Genomic DNA, 13,274 nt, shown 5'->3' with positions numbered 1-13,274 from the left:
TGATCCTGGTCCAAGGATCAGGGAGCTTGTTGGAAATGCAGTCTTAGGCCCCAATCCAGACCTAATGAATTAGAACTGTACTTTAACAAGATCCCCAGGTGATCTGTATACACATTAAAAATTGAGAAACATTATTTCCCAATTCTTTTTTTTTGGGAGGGGGGTGCTAGGCGCTGGCTGGTACAGGGATCAAACCCTGGACCTTGGCGTTACTAGCACTATGCTCTAACCAACTGAGCTAACCGGCCAGCCATATTTTTTTCCAGTTTAGTCTTCAGTGGACCCATGTGGGAATAGGGCACAGCCTAAAGCTCCTTTTTTTAAAGGACAATTATTTATTCCTCTCTTTCCAAGGCTGCAAGTTGGTAGATTTAAGGTGAACTCAGATTTCTGTAGGAATAATGGTTAAGTATTGGTGACTTACAAAGGGCCCATCCTGGCGACTTCCACAAAGGAAGTTCCATTCAGGAATTTTGTGACTGGCTTTACACCAGACACAGAAGACTATCTGTTTAGACTATCTATTTACATGAAATGTCCAGAGTAGGCAAATCCATAGAGACAGAAAGTAGATCAGTGGTTGTTAGGGGAAGGGGGAGAAGGGAATCTTGTACTAATGGGTACATGTAGTAAATGGGTGAATATAGTAAAAAGCACTGAATTGTATACTTTAAATTGGTATTGAAATATATGTCTTTTTTTTTTAATTTTTATTTTGTCAATATACAATGTATATGATTATTATGGCCCATCACCGACACCTCCCGCCCTCCTCCCTCTCTCCCATCCCCCCCAAGAATGTCCTTTCCGTTTGCTTGTTGTAACAACTATGTGTCATTTTTTTAAAAAGTAGATTTACAGTTTTCTTAAACAATAGTAGATGGATATGAGGCTTACCTTTTAGGGCTCATCTTCTGAAGTTTCCCAAAACAAAATGTCCCCCACCAATGTTGAGACTCCAGTTATAGGCCAGATTTATATTTTCTAGAGGTCACAGTGGTTTATGGATGGAGGTGGAAGGAATGGGCTGGAGAGGGAGGGTCTGAAGACAGGAATATTTGTGGGGGACTAGTTACAAGGCTCTACAGGGCAACAAAAGGACAATTTAGACCAGACGTATCATCCAGAGACAGAGCAAACTACCAGATTTGAAAACTGAGGAAGAGCCTGCTCTGTTTCAAGTACTTTCCTGAAATCCTAGAGATTCAAGCATTTCATTCTTTCAACAACCTTTTTTTTGACCAGGCAGTGTCATCAGGCATTATACGGGATACAAAGATGACCAAGACAAGGTCCCTCTCCTCCAGTAGCCGTGTTAATAAGACCAGGTAGTAATGCTAAGACCTACACAGGGCTAAGTATTGGATAATAAAATGTACCTTGTGATGAGAACCAAAGGGAAGTATATACCTAGAGCTATCAGTGTCAAAGGAGGAAGAAATTACTTCTTATTCCTGGTGTAAGTCCCATCTGATCTTTGGTTGCAGGATGACTGAATGTCGATAGGTTGAGAAGAAGTGAAGAGTATTTTAGTACAGGCAACAGCATGATCAACGGCTGACAGCTGGAGACAGGGACGTTTATTTACAGAAGGATGAATGAGCACTGGCTACAATAGAGATCTGGGAAGAAAAATAAGTTGAAGAAGTAAAGCAGGAAAAATATGGATAGACAAATTATCTTTTGCAAATGGAAAAACTAGGGGCGGGGTGCGAGGAAGAGTCCATAGAAATTTCTGTCTCTTACAGATTTGTACGAATTTCCCTGATTGGTAAATAGCCATTTTGTCCGCTTGGAGGGAAAGTGACTTTTCAAAGAACGTTTTCAGAAAGGCAGGGCTCTCATAGGGTGCTGAAGCTAAAAGCAAAGAAGAGCAAGAAGGCGACTGGCGACAGGAAAGGGCACTGACAAAAATGAGGCAAAATGGGAGTGTGACGACCCCCAAATTCCTCCTTCCCCCATTTCAGCTGAGATCACCCAGCCCATAGATATCTGTCCTATCACCAATAAGTTTGTTTCACTTATAAAATATTAGAATGCACTCGGCTAATAATCCTGGCCAGATAACACCACATTCGTATTTGTTATTCGAATAAATTAATTCAGTTTTTAAAAGGACACTGTTCCTGGCACACAGAAGGCACCCAGTTTGTTTTATAAATGAACGTTGTTTGTTTAGGCTTTATTTTAGAGCCCATATTTTGGCAAGGACATGATTCAACACTGCACCCCAAAACCTATATCCTCTATTAGCGTTGAAGTTGGGAGGATCTGGAGTCAGGAAGTCTAGTTTCCCCCTTTAACACTTAGGTTTCTCGTTCCTCCGTGCGGTACCTCAAGGCAGTAGGTCCCGCAGGGGTCTCATTCAAGCTACCAATCGCGGCGCGACAATGGGGCGGGGCGACAGCGCCCCGCCTTCTCCTTCCAGCCCGCCCTCCCCAACCTTCCCAAGCCCTGCCTTTCTCGCACCTGCGTGTCCCTCGGTGCTCCTGCTGGTGCAACCTCTCCTCGGGGCGCTAGCCGGGAGAGGGTTTGGCCTCGCCTCTCGCGAGATCGCTTCCTGTGGCTGCTGCCGCCGCGCCTGGCCGCTGACTGGCAGCGCCTGCGCAGCCGCCATGTTCGGTTGCTATGCTGCGGCCTGGGAGACGGGGTGTGCTTGAGCTTGAGGCAGGAGGAGGAGAGGGAGGAGGAGGAAGGAGAGGAGGAGAAGCAGGGGGGTGACTGAGCTCCTCTTGCACTCTCACACACAAACGCTGCCCAGGATTGCCCGCCCGCTCACGCCGCGCTGCGCGCTTTTCCGCTGCTCGCGGCCCCCCCACATTGTTCTCTCAGGAACTCCTGGGTCCCCAGGGACTGACTTTGGGCCTGAGCCGGGGAGCGAAGAGACTTGGCTTTGGCCGAAGGGTCGGAGGTTTGGGGCCAGGCCCCCAGCCCGAGCCCCCCTCCCCCCACGGCACTTTTGGGGGGTGTGGATTATCTCATCCCCGCAGGGAGGTGTGAGAGGGCGCCTGCTGCCCGCTTCCCTGCCGCCTCCCCGGCGGCGCCGGCCCGCGGCAGCCCCGCAGTATGAGGTGGTGCTGGCGGCTCCGGGCCGTGGCGCGGCCGCTGCGGCGGTGGCTGCTCGGGGGGCGCTGAGGGAGCCCCTCGGAGCGGCGCGGCGGACGCACTTCTCCCCGGCGCCCCGGGCCTCGAAGCTTCCTTTCTCCAGCCGAGAGGACGCGGCTGTGATACGAAGGTAAGAGGCGCTCAGGTCCCCGCCGGCCTCTCGGCCCTGCACCTTGTTAGGTTACCTGGGGCGTGTGTGGTTCGTGGGAGGTGAGCCAGGTAGGGCAAGCTGGAGGTACAAGGTTTATCTAAAAAGAAGGGGAAGGATGACGCCTTTTCACCTTTCTTTCTGGGACCTGTGCTCTCGGGGATATAGTTGGAATCTCCGTTGTGAGTGAGCGAAAGGACAGGGGATGGAATAGGTGCAGAGATGGAATGTTCCATGGTACCTGCACTCTAGGTAAGGCTTTAGAATCTTCTGAGTTGTCAATTGCTGGTAGAATTTTTTTTTTTTTAATTGTCTCTTATGAGCTCTTCTTGCGTGTTGCATGAGCGGACCATCCCTACCATTGAAGTTTTAAGCCTCATTATTCTACCAGAATATATCTGTATTTAGGAATCTTTAGTTGTGCCCCCCCCCCCAAAAAAAATGTTGAGAAGTAGCTAAATAGACGTAACGATACATACCCCAGGGCTTCCTTAAAATAGAATAGTTTACAGTTGCACAGGTATATGTGTGGATGTTTCCGTGAAACTTAGAATGGGAGACTTTATGTCTGGGCTTGCATCATATAGTGACATCAGTATGTACACGTACGATTTGCAGGATTTTTCAAAGCGCTTGTTCTAGAAGAACCTGTCACATATATGCAATATACTAGCAGCCTTTTGAATAAGAGATTTAAGTAATATTAAGTTTACGTGACCAGATCTTGGGCCCAGTTGAAACAGTATGTACAGCTCGTTGGCCACATTTAAAACACATTTATGGAGAAAGATAAAAACAAAAAGCCAATGTATCCGGCTTGTAAAAGACAATTTGACTAGAAAGAATACTGTGGAGCAGTAAAAGCAAGGGCATTTTTTAAATCCTGGTTTTCTGAACTTTAACATGCCAGGGGAAAAAGATTTTTGTTTGGTGGGGGGAGGAATGACCTTAAAATAAATGATTGTTCAGAGCCGAAAATGTTCTTAATGGAATAGAGCTTGATATATAGCAGTTAAATCTTGAATCTGATGAATATAAATTCAACTCTCTTTTAAAGAAAAAGAAAACTTTTTTTGTAAACAAAAGTTTTTGTATTGTACAGTATCCCTTTATTAACTCATACTAAAAGAGTGTGATCATTTTGCGCACACCACCATTTTTTGTCAAAATAAATTTATGCTCCAGTTACCACAAAAGCTATTTTTTAATGTCTCTCCTTTTTTTTTTATTTTTAATGGCGCACGTATCTTTGTTACATTTGTGTTGAAACCTGTGCATGGTCTCATAATATCATGATCTTGAGTGATTTATAAGAGAAACATGGCCTTTTTTTAGATGGGTGTATTTGTGATTAGGCTAATCTGTTTTAAAGGTTTGGCAAGAGATTCTTAAAACACAAGGAGGCATCACTGTTTTGTAGTTTTTTTTAAAATATTAATTGAGTAGGTTAAAGATTAGTAAACTAGAAAATCACAGATTCCTCAAAAGTAATAATGGATTTTCTTATTGCCTGTTTTCTAACGTCTTAGCTTCTGGGCTGTGGATATTGAATTGTCTCAAACTTGTGTTTTTTTCTTATGTTCTAATTGTCTTTTTAAAATGTCCCTAATAACAATGTTACTTTAAATTTATGACACCCAATTTCTAATTTAGGCGGGGTATAAAACCAGCATTGATTGAACACACTTGCTAAAAATACTTTCTGGGTCGGATGTACTTAAAATGCAGCCTCAGGAAAATTCATTTGAACTATTCTACTGTGACCAATGCACACTTCATTATTATTGAAAGACTTTAAAAAAATTATTGAATCTCACAAATTAGATTTCATCAGTTCAGACGTAGATGTCTAACTTTCTTTTAATGTGTAAAGTGGGATAGTAATAAATTTGTGTGAGCTATTAATAAAAACTTTTTTCAGATTTTTGTTATGTGACACACATAGTCTGTTATTAAATGTCATTTGTATATTGTAAATGTTTTAGTTTTATTCAGTAAACATAATTAATTTGAGTTTGTAAAGTGACAGTACAATGTACATTGTTATCTGTTTAGTTTATTTATGACTTCCAAACTTTAAAAGGGGTATCAGTGGTCATGTTTTTGAGTAAATTATCTTTAAGGAAAAAGGTAAGAGACTACCAGATAATTTCAAGGCGGCACTGTTATTGAGAGTACTTTTACCACCTCTGAGAGTTAATATGGTTACTTTTAAACTAGAAAGCATTTTAGAAATATGTAGAAATCTTAAAAGTTCTGCTTGAATTCTTTGTGTTAGTTATTAGGAATGCAGAATCAGAGAATTAACTAGGAATGACAAGTCTGCGTGACAATGTGGCTAAATACGAATTGCTCCTCCGAAATAAAGTTTAATTATTGATAGAAACTCACCGGCTACAAACTGAGTTGAATTTGGGGTGGGGGGTTGTTATTTCATGTTATGAAGTTTTTTATATGCTATAGGCCATCTTTGTTAAATTTGCTAGCTTACTAGAATAAGCTGTAAAGCCTTGAAGATTGGTCAAGAATTTTGGAAATTCTTTTTCTTGTTTGCCAGGAAAGTACTGTAGGAGGGAGGTACTGTTATTCACTTAATATTCAATTAGTAGTACAGATGATGAGAAGGAATATAATGTAGAAGTACTGTAGAATCTTCTTTATTGGTATGGAAGTAAAGTTGTCTAGGAAAAGCATAATTTATTTCATGTCCTTTGCATGATAAGTCAGTATAGTCAAATATAAAATAAGATGGGGAAAAAAGGAAGGGAAATTTATGACAACCTCTTTCATTTCATTAGAAGCATTTTCCCTCATGTTCATTCTTCATTTTATTATTCCTAAGTAGAAACGCTGGAAGAGAGGTGCAAGTATTTGAAGAAATTAGTAAGAAAAGAAGGAAAATTACATACTGTGGACTATCTTGAGGGAAAGATATTAATTTGGGTGGGTTATTGTGTTTGTATCTTTTAACAAGGAGGTTATATAGAGTAGAAGAAAGAAAAAAGGATTCAAGAGGGAAGAGCATTAATAGTTATTGTCTGCTAAGTGCCAGACAGTGTACAATGGGCTTTCCATGTTATTGCTCTTAATCAAGTACACTTTTTGAGGTGGGTATTAATATCCTGACACCCCACCCCACCCCCAAAAATAGAAACTAAGGGAAATTAAATAGCTTGTCCAGAGTCATACATACTTCTAGTAAGTGGAATGCAAAACAGGTTTATCTGACTCTGAAGCTTATTCTTTAGATCAGTGCTGTTCAATTAAACTTTCTGCAATGATGGAAATATTTCCCTCCCTCCAGCTTTATTGAGATATAATTGACAAATATGATAGAAATATTCTTTTTTTGCCATGTTAGATATGGTAGCCATTAGCCATGTGTGGCTGTGGAGCACTTGAAATGTGATTAGAGTGTCTGAGAAACTGATTTTGTATTTAATTTCATTCAACTTATATTGATAGCTAGATGTGGCTAGCAGCTACAATATTGGACAGCACAGCCTTAGATCTTGCTGCCTAGAAAATGTGAGTTCTAGTGTTTAATCTTCCAGTGGTTTATGTATGACATTAGGTAAGTTATTTAGTTCTTGAACCTCAGTTTAATCTGTTGTGAAAATGAAGGGGTTGCTGCTAAAAGATTGTCCGAATGGTCCCTTTTTTCTCTAGAGTTTTATGATTCTTATTAAAATGCATAGTGGCATTTAGTATTCACAAGCATTATATCTGAAAAGGACCCCTCCTCAATATTTTAACGCCTTACATAAGTAAGGATTTTTGTTTAGTCAGTTTCTCTTATTGAGAAGAATATATGTATAAAGCACACCTAAAAGCTAATGGATTATCCCCCCCCCCCAATTGTTTGGTGAAAATATTGTGTAACCCAAGGTGGTATTTTATGTTGGAACACAGTTTAAATCTTTAAAGACCATGTTTCAGCATGCCACCTTCCTATTTAAGAATAAGCAGAGCTGGCCAGTTAGCTCAGTTGGTTAGAGCATGGTGCTGATAACGCCAAGGTCTAGGGTTCTATCCCTGTACTGGCCAGCTGCAAAAAATAAATAAATAAAAGTATAGCAGTTCCCTGGTGCTTATCAGATTAATTCCAAACTTATCTACTTGGCCTTGAAGACTTTCCACCAACTTCATCTCACTAACCCTGGTTCTTGTTCTTGCTTAAAAAGAAAACATTCTTGTTTTCTCCTCCCCCCTTGTTCTGTCAGTTCAAACGTGCTTAACTCTCTCTAATCCATGTGCCTCCTCTTTATGCCCTCCTCAAATTTCACCTTTTTCTGGAATAATAACTGTTTAATCCAGTCAAAATGATCTGGCTTTAAATCCTGGTAATAAGTACCCTGGGGTTAATATATCTTGTTTAGATATAGTTTAGTACATCTTTCTTAAGTTTTTTTTTTTTTTCCTGCTTCTTAAGTTTGTTACCTATTCTGTTTCCTTAATGAAAATGTAAAAAAATTAAAAATAGGGATTCTTTCTCTTTTATTTTCTTTTATTTTATGAGCTTAGTCCGTTGTTCAATACTGTTTTTAAAAGCTTCTAATTTTTAAAAAATGGTAATGTTTTTTAAATAAAATAAACTGTGACAGCATTTGCTTTTAATTGCCATGCTAAAAGGATATTTTTATTTCCTTCTGGGTAGTTGTCCATATTTTTTTTCTTATAAAGTTATGTAGTAGAGATAGACTTGAGTTTAATATATTGGAAACATTGTATAGTGGAGGACATGCAATGTAGGGAAAAAATTACAGACTTTCGAGTCAGATCTGGTTTGAGATCTGGTCTCAAAAGCCTGGCAAATTATGTAGCCTCTCACCCAGTTGGCCTTGAATTGTTGTGAGGATTAAGATAATATATATAAAGCCTCTAGCACTGTGCTTTTTGTTTGTTTGGTTTTTTTTAAAGATGACCCGTAAGGGGATCTTAACCCTTGACTTGGGTTGTCAGCACCACGCTCTCCCAAGTGAGCCAACCGGCCATCCCTATATAGGGATTCGAATCTGTGGCCTGGGTGTTATCAGCACCACACTCTCCCAAGTGAGCCACGGGCTGGCCCTTAGCACTGTGCTTTAAATAGCAAAGATGATCAATAAAGGTAGTTGGTATTACGTTTTCTATTTTCCCATTTTTATCTTTATAAATATAATTTAAAGGACTACTTAAACATTCAGGTGATTTATCATAACTGATTAGTCATTTACCTTTTGTTAAACATTTTTTTGCTTATTTCCTCAGTCTAAAACCCTAGGATTGGGATAATGGTTCAGTGTTATGAATGAATATTTCTGTGCCAAATCTTTATTACAAAAGTACTGCTGTGGTTTGAATGACCCCCAAGCTCATGTTGGAACTTAACTACCAATGTGGTGGTGGAAGGTGTGGTTTTTAAGAGGTGATTGGATCCTGGAGGACTGTGCCCTCCTGAATGGTTTGATCCATTTGTGGAGCAATGGTTGATGATTTAATGGGTTGTCATGGGTGTGGTTCTTAAAAGGACAACAAGAGAGGTTAGCTTTCTTGCTCAGCTCATTTCTCTTGCCTTGTGACACCCTGCACGGCTGTGGACAGTCACCACCAAGAAGGCCCTCACCAGATGTGCCTCCTGGACTATGGACTTCCCAGCCTCCCAAACTGTAAGAAATAAAACTCATTTCTTTGTAAATTACCTAGTTCCAGGTATTCTGTTATAAGCAACAGAAAATGGACTAATACAAGTACCTACAGTAGATGTTCTTGTTTTGGAAAAAAGTGTTAATTTGATTATACCTTATTAATTTGTACCTTATTGTTTTAATTAATGTATTATGAAAATTTAGGTTTGGTGAATGATGTAGTGAACATTCCTTTATGTGTTAATTAAACGTTTGAATATCTATTATAGTGGGAACACTGGTAATAAAGGTAAATAAGACATGATTCTTGTCTTTGAGCTGAAGCTCTAGGGTGGTGACATATGTCAACAAACAATTATAATTCAGAGTGACAGTTTAATAAGATCTGGAGGAAATGAGAAGTGGCTTTTGAGCATGGTCTTAAAGGATGAGTAGGAATTGATCTGGATAGAGAGAACAGCATTTAGAAAAAGTCAGAAGTATGAAAGGGTGCATAGTGTGTTTGGAGAAATGCAAGTTGTCTTGTTGTGTATGTCAGTCTCTCTCTGTGGGTGGATGAGGGTGTCTGTTCCTGTGTGTGAATCTGTGTGCCTGTTTGTTGACTGCAATGGAAGATGAAGCCTTGTGAGGGTCCTTGTGTTTGGGAAACGAGTGGGGCCATATTAAGTCCTTTAGGGTAGAGTTTCCCAGTGGTGTGCCATGTGTGGTTTACTTGTGCGCCAAAGAGCAAGATACCCTTCAGCTTATGGGACCTGGGCATATTGGAGCCCCCAGCATGGTTTATTCTGGCTTTCCAAGTAGTCTTGATTTATCCCAGTGTGCTAAAAAATTATTTTCATTGTTGCCAAGTTGGGAAAGGGTTGGGAAAAGCACCATTTTCAAGGCTCTAAATGTTGGAAAGTTTATGGTACCTGCTCACCCTTGGCATCCCTACTATGTAATCAAAAATAAAACTAATACCATATCCTAGAGTAACCATAAAGAAAGTCAAGTCAGAGTCCCTCTTTTCCTCCCCTTTCTCTGCCCCCTGTATTTCTTCATTGGTGTGTGTGTGTGTGTGTGTGTCTGTGTGTCTGTGTGTGTGAAATGGGGTGCTGTTTTATTTCTGGTGCCCTAAATATGCATTTAGTCTGCCTTTTGGGAAATTAGCATTACTATTATGGAACAATTATAGGTATCCAAACAAGGGAATGATAAGATTAAGATGTAGGTTTTGAAAAGTAACTCCTGACTTCTAGATAATGATGCAAGTATGTAAGGAGGGTACAAGGTTAGAAATGAAGCAGAGAGACCAGTTAGGATGATGTTGTAGTGGTCCAGGTAAGGGATGATAAGAGCTGGAAATGGGGACCTGGAGATTAGTATGTGAGATAAGAATTGAAAACTGATTAGATAGTTTCACTAGAACTGAGAGTCCTTTTGGATATGGTGGATAGAGGAAAAGAATTGAACATGATGCTAAGATATTTTCTTTGGCAACTTCCCTTCTTTGGGAAGGGAAGGCCAAATAACTTTTATTGAGCATCTTCAGTGAGCCAGGTATTTTACTAGGCACAAAGGTTGTCATGAGTTCCTATTTGAGTTTTTTTAATTAACATTTTGAAATAATTTTAAGAAAAGTACAAAGAGCTCCTGAATCCCCTTTCACCAATAATTTACATTGTACTACCTATATTCTCTGTGTGTGTACACAAGATGAGCCTGGAACATCTTGTTATGACCGGCTCACTGTAGTGGACTCAGTAAGGCCTTCCCTTCCAGATGCCCTAAGAGATAACCTTGGCATTGTCTTTGACCCTTTTCCTCTTTCTGCTGTATCTAATTGGATTCTCAAGTTTCAGTGAAACTACCTAATTTCTCATTTCTGACCCTTCGTTTTCATCCCTATTTCCCCATATCAGGATAATGCACCATTTCTAATCTCATTAGACTTCTTCTGAACCATTTGAGAGTGAGTTGTAGGCATGATGCCCATCACCACTAAGTATTCTAGTGTATTTTTACCAAAACATGGACAGTCTCCTACATAAACACCAAATCAGGAAATGAGTATCCATATAAAACTACCTTCAGACCCTTAGATGCCAATCTAATTTTTACAAATATTCCAATAGAGTATCTCTTCTTCTTTTGGTCCAGGGTTCAATTATTTAACGTCTTGTTAGTCTCCTTCAATTTGGAACAGTTCCTCAATATTTCTATCTTTTATGACCTTGACAATTTTAAAGAGTACGGTCCTTTTATTTTGTACATGTCCCTCAACTTAAGCCCATCCAGCAGTTGCTCATGTGCAGACTGAGTGCATTGTTGGCAGGAATGTCATAGAAATGATGTTGTGCTATTCTTAGTGCATCATTAGGAAACATACGGTATTGTCTCACCACTGGTGATGTTTAACTATGAATACCTTGTTGAGCTCATGTCTTCTGGGTTTCTCTACTGTAAAGTCATCATTTTTCCTTTTGTAATTGATAACTCTTATGTGGAAAGATATCCAAGACTGTGCCAATATTTCTCATCAAATCTTTAACCACCGCCTTTGGGTCTGCTGATGACTCCCGCCTGAATCAACCACCACTATGAAGGTTGCCCCCTACACTTACTAGTTGGTTTTCTACTGAAAGAAGATTTTTTCCTTCTTCTCCATACAGTTATTTATTTATATCACTATATACACATGGATTTCTGTTCCTGTTTAGTGGTTTGTATTAGTTACTATCATTTTTTATTTTATTTTGATGCTCAAATTGTCCCAGATTAGCTAGTGGGAACTGCTTCAAGTTGGCTCCTGTGTCTTCTTGACATGTCCCATCTTTGTTGTATTTCCTTGCTTTCTGGCACAACAAGATATTTCAAATTCATCTTTTACTTTTCTGTCCCTGCTTTGGAATCATGGGCATGTTAACTGTGTAAATAGTAGAACAAATAATTTGAATTCAGAGTTGTCTAATGCTGAAGCATCTTTTTTTTTTTTTTTCCTTTTTGTCTTTTTTCATGACCGGCAACGGATCGCAACCCTCAGTGTCGCGCCCGTACCGGCCCGGGACCGGCAACGGGATCACAACCCTCGGTGCTGCGCCCGCACCTCGCTCAGCCAGTGAGCGGGAACTGGTCTGTATGTGGGATCCGAACCCTCGGCGGGAGCGCCGCCGCACTTCCCAAGCGGCGCACTGTAGCAGTGCGCCACCGGGCCGGCCCTGAAGCATCTTTTTTTCCTCTTGTACTACATAGCTTCTGACTACCTGTATAAAAATAGCTTGGAATCCAAAATGGCAGGATTTAAGTTGTATAGGTGGTAGCTGAAGCAATGGGGTGTGATTGTCAGTGCTTATGAAGTGTGTGTAAAGGAAAAGGGTCACTGGCAAGCTCCTAACCACTGTCTTTGAAAGATGAAGGCCTTTTAGAAATGAAGAAGGCAGTGAAGAAGACTGAATGGTGATGAGAGAAGAGAGTCTGGTTATGTAGTAGAAGACAATGAAGTAGAGAATTTCAGGAAAGTGTCAGATGCTGCTGAGAGAAAGAGAGAAGACCAAAAGTGCTTTGAATCTGACTGTTGGAAAGTTATTGATGACTTTAGCTAGTTGGTTTTCGAGTGTGTTCAGGCAGAGCACCTATATCAGAATCACTGAGATACTGATTAAAGATATAAATTCCCCAGGTCTCATCTCAGACCTTACAAAGCCTTAAAAGTGTGGACTGGGGAGTATGGAGATGGTAGCATGGGAAATATGTTGAAATGCTGCTGAGGTTCTTCTGAGGTATACCAGTTTGAGGTTTGTTGCTTTAGCAGAAGAGTTATAGTAGAGGGGTGTGATAAGAAACTGAGTTGAGGAAATTAGCCATACAATGAATATAGACTAGACAACTTTTCAAGAAAATTTGGCCATAAAGGGAAGAAGGAAGGTCTCTTGGGTCATGGAGGAATAGGAGTCAGCATCAAGACAATATCTTTTTTGGGGGGCCAGCCCATGGCTCACTTGGGAAAGTGTGGTGTTGATAACACCAAGACCATGGATTCAGATCCCTATATAGGGATGGCTGGTTAGCTCACTTGGGAGAGCATGGGGCTGACACCACCAAGTCAAGGGTTAAGATCCCTTATTGGTCATCTTTTAAAAACAAAAGGAAATATCTTTCTGTTGTTTTTTTCTTAAGGTCACATATACCTTAACATTTGTTGGAATTAAGGGAAGGAAACTATAGAGGTTATTTGAAAGATGGGTAAGTAAAATTATATAGCAACACTGTAAAAAAAAAAAAAGCCCCGAATGAACTTTGGTAGATAATCTGGGATAGCTACCTGCCTTCATTTCCAGTGATTGCCATCTTATGATAGGTGTTTGGAGTAGTCCAAGGGTCATTGTTAATCTTATTTTATTATTATTTAAGTTTAT

At 40.2% G+C, this 13,274-nt stretch overlaps 1 protein-coding gene, 1 long non-coding RNA gene and 1 other non-coding gene across 4 annotated transcripts in view; 2 read left to right on the top strand and 1 right to left on the bottom strand.

Moving 5' to 3' along the window:
• Positions 1-978, bottom strand: part of LOC103598133 — a 60,987-nt gene extending 60,009 nt beyond the window's left edge. For both annotated transcript variants that reach the window (XR_551174.1, XR_551175.1), the window contains exon 1: positions 898-978. This is a non-coding gene — a long non-coding RNA (uncharacterized LOC103598133). The remainder of the gene's footprint in view (positions 1-897) is intronic.
• A 1,781-nt stretch (positions 979-2,759) lies between these two features.
• LOC103598134 (tyrosine-protein phosphatase non-receptor type 4-like) overlaps positions 2,760-13,274 on the top strand; it is a gene marked incomplete at its 3' end in the record, with an annotated part of 184,924 nt that continues 174,409 nt past the window's right edge. Inside the window, exon 1 of the mRNA XM_008582076.1 lies at positions 2,760-3,235. The remainder of the gene's footprint in view (positions 3,236-13,274) is intronic.
• Positions 7,227-7,300, top strand: TRNAI-GAU. The gene has a single exon. It is a non-coding gene; the product is annotated as a tRNA-Ile (tRNA).

This window comes from Galeopterus variegatus, unplaced genomic scaffold (assembly GCF_000696425.1).
Source record: "Galeopterus variegatus unplaced genomic scaffold, G_variegatus-3.0.2 Scaffold2514, whole genome shotgun sequence".
In the NCBI taxonomy this organism is placed as follows: domain Eukaryota; kingdom Metazoa; phylum Chordata; class Mammalia; order Dermoptera; family Cynocephalidae; genus Galeopterus; species Galeopterus variegatus.
Note: the sequence above shows the minus strand (reverse complement) of the source record. Positions and strands in the feature narration are given on the sequence as shown.